A 6,860-nucleotide genomic window follows, 5' to 3' on the forward strand; every position below is an offset into this window, starting at 1 on the left:
GTCTGGTATACAAAGGGGTTGTGGTGGTCGGACAACAAAGACTTGCCTTGTTTGGTCTATCTTATTTTTGAAGCGCGTGGCAAAATCCTCGGCCGAAATTAGGGAGGTCGGAGGGGGCAGTGGTGGGCGGAGGAGGGAGTTAAAAGTGTTGAACAATTGTTTGGGGTTGTGGGATAAGGAAGCTACAAGGGATGTAAAGTAGGCCTGTTTAGCAGAGATGAGAGCTGATTTGAATGCGGTGAAGTTGTCTTGCGAGTGCGTTTTCTTCCAAAGCCGCTCAGCAATTCTGGATAGTTGCCGAAACTTTTTAGTGAGGTTATTGTGCCAGGGTTGTCTATTGATTCATCACACTCTGCTATGGATGACAGAGGCGACTGAGTCGATGGCTGATGCAAGAGTGGCATTGCAGAAACTAGCGGCAGTGTCTGTGTCTTGGAGTGAAGCTATGGAGGACAGTGGTAGAATAGAGTCAGAGAGTGTGCGAGTGTCTAGATGTGCGAGGTTTCTGCGGTGGTGCGCTAGTTGCTCGACATGGGTGACAGGTGAGGAGGACAGGGATGAGAAAGTGAGCAGATGGTGGTCAGATAGATGGAGAAGGGAGGTTGTGAAGTTAGATAGAGAGCAGAGACGGGTGAATACTAGGTCTAATGTATGTCCGTCTGTATGGGTGGCTGAGGAGGACCACTGACTAAGTCCAAAATATGAAGTGAGCAACAGGAGTTTGGAGGCTGTTGACTGATGGGTGTCAATGAGGATGTTGAAGTCACCCATGATGATGGTGGGAATTTCAGCTAAGAGAAAGTGAATAAGCCAGGTGAAGAACCGGTTAATAAAGGAAGTGGTAGGGCCCGGAGGTCGGTATATGACGGGCACTTGGACGTTGGAGGGAGAGTAGATGCGAACAGAGTGGACTTCAAAAGAGGGGAGGATAAGAGAGTGAAGAGGTGGGATTGGGTTAAAGGTGCAGTTGGAAGAAAGGAGAAGGCCCACTCCTCAACCATGTCTGTTGCCAGAGCGAAGAGTGTGGGTGAAGTGGGGCCGCTGTAACATAGCCCTGCAAGGGAGGATGTGGCAGAGGGTGTCAGCCATGTTTCGGTGAGGCCCAGGAAGGAAAAATTACGAGAAGTAAAGAGGTTGTTAATCAAATGGAGTTTATTGCAGATGGAGCGGGCATACCAGAGTGATCCAGAGAGAGGGAGCAGGGTGGTGGGCGTCAAGGGCACGGATTTCAAGTGAAGCATGGGTGGACATCCTGCCTGTGCAGCCTGTGCGGCTACACCAGGGCCCACCGGGCAGGGAGCGATCCCAACAGCTCTGCTGCCTACAAGAGAAAATAGCAGCGGAGCTGCAGGGATCCATCCTGCTTCCTGCCCGGGGTCCGTGCTTCCTGTCTGACACAGAAAGCAGCGCCGCTGGATGACGTCGCTAGATAACGTCATCTTTCAGTGGCTGGCTGTACCAGAGAGAGGAAGTAGCCGAAGGCGGAGATGCTGCGGCTGTGGGAGAGCATGTGGACAGGTGAGAGGTGCTGTGTGTGTGTGTGGTTTTTTTGTATGTACGTGTGTTGTGTGTGTAGAAATGAGTGGTGGTGTGTGTGTGTGCATGTATGTGTAGCGCTGCGGGGGAATGTGCAGAGAGGTGAATGGTTCTGTGTGTGCCTGTGTGTGTGTAGGTGGAGGAGAAGGCAATGATGGGGGTGACGGTAAGAAGGCAATGATGGGGGTGATGGGGAGAAGGCAGTGATGGGGGTGATGGGGAGAGGGCAATGGTAGGGTGATGGAGAAGGCAATAATGGGGGTGATGGGGAGAAGGAAATGATGAAATGATGGGGAGAAGGCAATGATGGGGAGAAGGCAATGATGGGGGTGATGGAGAAGGCAATGATGGGAGTGGTGGGGAGAAGGCAATGATGGGGGTGATGCGGAGAAGGCAATGATGGGGGTGATGCAGAGAAGGCGGTGATGGGGAGAAGGCAATCATGGGGATGGTGGTGGAAGAGGAAATGATGAAAGTCTTGGAATGGGCAAGGATGGGGATGTGGGGGAGAAGGCAATGATGAAGATGGGGAGAAGGGAATGATGGTAGTGGAAAAGACAATAATGGGAGTGGTGGCGAAAGAGGCAATGATGAGGTAATGGAGAAGGCAATGATGGGGTGGTAGGGGAGAAGGCAATGATGGAGGTGGTGGAATGGGCAATGATGTGAGTGGTGGGGGAAGAGAATGATAGGGTGGTGGGGAGGAGGAAATTATGGAGATGGAATGGGCAATGATGGGGTGGCAGGGGAGAAGGCAATGATGGAGGTGGTGAAGAGGGCAATGATGGGGTGGGGGAGAGGACAATAATGGGATGCAGGGGGAGGAGGATAATGAGGGCTGTGGGGGATTGGATGGGAGGAAGGGGGACTTATAATGGACTTATGAACAGGGGGAGGTGGAGGAAGACATTATTATCGCTTATTATGTCTAACACAGTCCCTTGGTATATAGTGTACGTACTTACGTATAACACAGTCCCTTAGTATATAACATACTCAGTAATTTTGCATAACACCATCCTTAGTTACAGTTTCCTCTTTTATTATGTATAGCACTGTCCCTTATTACGTACCATCCTCTCTAGCTATATATGGTGCCGTCCCTTAATATATAGCTTCCTCTGCTGTTATGTACAGTGCTTTCTCTTACATAGTTTATTCTTGTTTTTTTTGTTATTCACAGCGCCCTCTTTTATTACATAGTCCCCTCTCTTTTTAGATATAAAATGACTGTTGATGGAGCAGCCGGTGACCAGACTACCAGTCCATCACTTCCTCCATCAGAAAGGAAGCTGATGGACTGGTATGAATATATGTAATCCAATATGTAAGGGACAGTACTGCACATAACAACAGAGGGCACTGTATAAGGGACAGCTATATACAGAATAATGGAGACTATGTATATAATATATATATATATATATATATATATAGATATAAATATAGATATAGATATATAGAGAGAGAGAGCTTTGTCGTCATAAAAGAAAGGGGCCCAAACACATTTCTTGCACAGGTGCCCCAAGCTATCAGTGTCCGCCCCTGAAGTGAAGTATTATACTCTAGAACTGCACTCTTCTGCTGGTGCAATCACTGTGTACATACACATTACATTACTGATCCTGAGTTACATCCTGAATTATACTCCAGAGCTGCACTCACTATTCTGCTGGTGCAGTCACTGTCTACATACATTACTGATCCTGTACTGATCCTGAGTTACATCCTGTATTATACTCCAGAGCTGCACTTACTATTCTGCTGGTGCAGTCACTGTGTACATACATTACATTATTGATCCTGTACTGATCCTGAGTTACATCATGTATTATATTCCAGAGCCGCACTCACTATTCTGCTGGTGGAATCACTATGTACATACATTACATTACTGATCCTGAGTTACATCCTGAATTATACTCCAGAGCTGCACTCACTATTCTGCTGGTGCAGTCACTGTGTACATACATTACTGATCTTGTACTGATCCTGAGTTACATCCTGTATTATACTCCAGAGCTGCACTCACTATTCTGCTGATGCAGTCACTGTGTACATACATTACATTACTGATCCTGTACTGATCCTGAGTTACATCCTATATTATACCACAGAGCTGCACTCACTATTCTGCTGGTGCAGTCACTGTGTACATACATTACATTACTGATCCTGTACTGATCCTGAGTTACATCCTGTATTATACTGCAGAGCTGCACTCATTATTCTGCTGGTGCAGTCACTGTGTACATACATTACATTACTGATCCTGTACTGATCCTGAGTTACATCCTATATTATACCACAGAGCTGTACTCACTATTCTGCTGGTGCAGTCACTGTGTGGAGTTGATGTCACCTTTGTAGAATCAGGTGACATCAAGCCCACGGATTAGTAATGGAGAGGCAGCTATGAGACATCTATCCGTTACTAATCCTATAGCTGTATGGTAAATAAAGACACAGCCAGAATAAAGTACCTGCAGTATTCAGGGGTGTATCCCATCACTGGCCTGGGAATTTGTCAATTTTAGTGATTTTTAGATGCCGCCGGGTTAAGCAGGTGACATTTAATGGAGAAATTTTTTTTATCACTGATCATATTATCTGTCATGGGATTTTCTTGTGTAAATAATGTTGAAAAAAGTCTTTAAGCATATAGGCTTTTCACTCATCCTCATCCACCACTTCACCCAGACAATTTTTAAGGGGGCCAACACTATCATTTTTTAGTTTCTTACTATTTATGTAGTTAAAGAATATTTTGGGATTATTTTTACTTTCTTTGGCTATGAGTCTCTCTGTTTCAATCTTTGCAGTCTTGATTTGCTTTTTACAGAATGTATTTAATCTTCTGTATTTATTTAATGCCTCATCACTACCTACTTGCTTTAATTTAATTAAGCTCTCCACAGTGCAGCACCCCCCTACATCTCCTCCCTCATTTCTGTCTATTGGCCTAACCGACCGCTGCGCTCTGCAAACGACTTTCGACTAACGTCTGCACTAATCCGTACCTCCCACTCCCGACTTCAAGACTTCTCCCGCGCTGCGCCAATCCTCTGGAATGCTCTACCCCATTAAATTAGGACTATCCACAATTTGCATAGTTTCAGTCGCTCCCTCAAAACACATTTGTTGAGAGCGGGCTATCATGTTCACTAATCAATGTCATTCTATGTGTAAGTGTGTGTGTGTAGCCCATTCACTATCTCCATCCATCCCTCACTCTCTCAAGATGGCTGGACCATCATTATAAATACACCATTGTAATTACACACCTGTACTTTGTATCTCCCCCACCTCATTGTAGATTGTAAGCTCTCACGAGCGGGGTCGTCTTATTTTGCTTTAATTATTGTATTGTTAACGTTGTTACTTATGATTTGTGTTTTAAAAGTGTTAAACTGTAAAGCGCTGCAAAATATGTTGGCGCTATATAAAGATTATTATTATTATTGATTCTCTAAATGCTTTCTTTTTGTCACTTATTGCACCCCTTACAGCTATTCAGCCATAGTGGTTTCCTCCTATTTCTCGCATGTTTATTCCCATACGGTATATATTGTGCACAGGTCCTATTCAGGATGCTAATAAATGTCTCCCATTTTCTTTGTGTATTTTTATGTCTCAGGATATCGTCCCAGTTTATTGCACTAAGATCATCTCTCATCCGTTGGAAATTTGCCTTCCTGAAGTTTAGTGTCCTTGTAACCCCTCTTCTACACATGCACAATTAGTGCAATTTCTCTGGAGATCAAGTGTTTCCAATTGTACATGGAAGAGGAGTGTGAGGTGCTGCTGGAGGAGGCGACTATAAATGAGAAAAGCTGTGCTGCAGAAAAATGCTGTGTATAAAGGAGGAGCGTGTGGTGCAGGAGCAGTCTGTGTAAAAAGTAGGAGCATGAAGTGTGGGAGGAATAAGACCCCTTAACTGCTGCTGCTAAAAGTCGTATCGGCAGTCGTTAAGGGGTTAATATTGGGTTAAATAAAATTTGCTTCAACAATCATTATAATTTGTTATAGTTAACCACAGTTAGTTACTGGGCTCTTCAGCTAGTTACTTTATAAAGGGGAAACACAAGGGGGAATCAACACTGTCTTGGAGATAGTGGTACTGTCTAGCAGGGCATCATCAGGTTTAGAATTGAGAGTTTTTATAGGTAGGTAATATGTGGAGATGGTGCACACAATAGCTGTGGTTGGAAGAAGCTATCATGACTGCCTGGACTGGATGGAAATCAGGACAAGTTAGAGACATGATGATCTGGATCAGATGGAAAGCATAGGACAAGCTAGAGATATGACGTTCTGGGCCAGATGTAAAGCATAGGACAAGTTAGAGACATGATGATGTGGGCCAAATGGAAAACATAGGACAAGTTAGAGACATGACATTCTAGGCTAGATGGAAAGAATAGGACAAGCTAGAGACATGATGTTCTGGGCCAGATAGCAAGCATAGGACAAGCTAGAGACATGAAGTTCTGGCCCAGATGGAAAACACAAGACAAGCTAGAGACATGATGGTCTGGGCCAGATGGAAAGCATAGGAAAAGCTAGAGACATGATGGTTTGGGCCAGATGGAAAGCGTAGGACAAGCTAGAGACATGACAGTCTGGGCAAAATGGAAAATAGATATTGGCATGCCCACTGAGGTATTTCACTAACAGAGGTGCCAACTGAGGGGATTGTTGAGAGCCCCCGTAGACTATGTAGATTAACTATCAATTGCACGCTCCTTTTGAATGCAAGATTTCCTTTATTAAAGTTCAAGACATAAGAGAAACCTTTGAGCGTCAATGCATTTTGGCCAAACAGGCATGTCTTGAAATTTAATAAAGAAAATCTTGTTTGCATTCAAAAGGAGTGTGCAATTGATATTTATTTTATATGGGCCAAATGGAAAGCATAGGACAAGCTAGAGACGTGATGGTCTGGGCCAGATGGCAATCATAGGACAAGCTACAGGCTAGTGACATGACAGTCTGGGTCAGATGGAAAGCGCATGACAAGCTAGAGACATGACAGTCTGGGCCAGATGTAAAGCGTAGGACAAACTAAAGACATGACATTCTGGGCCTGATGGAAAGCGTAGGAAAAGCTAGAGACATGACAATCTGGGCGAGATGGAAAGCGTATGAAAAGCTAGAGACATGACGGTCTGGGCCAGATGGGAAGCATAGACAAGCTAGAGACATGATGGTCTGGGCCAAATGGAACGCATAGGACAAGCTAGCAACATGACGGTCTGGGCCAGATGGAAAGCATAGAACAAGCTACAGACATGATGGTCTGGGCCAGATGGAACGCATAGGAC

This window comes from Dendrobates tinctorius, unplaced genomic scaffold (genome assembly GCF_039654945.1).
Source record: "Dendrobates tinctorius isolate UK_male_01 unplaced genomic scaffold, ASM3965494v1 ptg000019l, whole genome shotgun sequence".
NCBI lineage: Eukaryota > Metazoa > Chordata > Amphibia > Anura > Dendrobatidae > Dendrobates > Dendrobates tinctorius.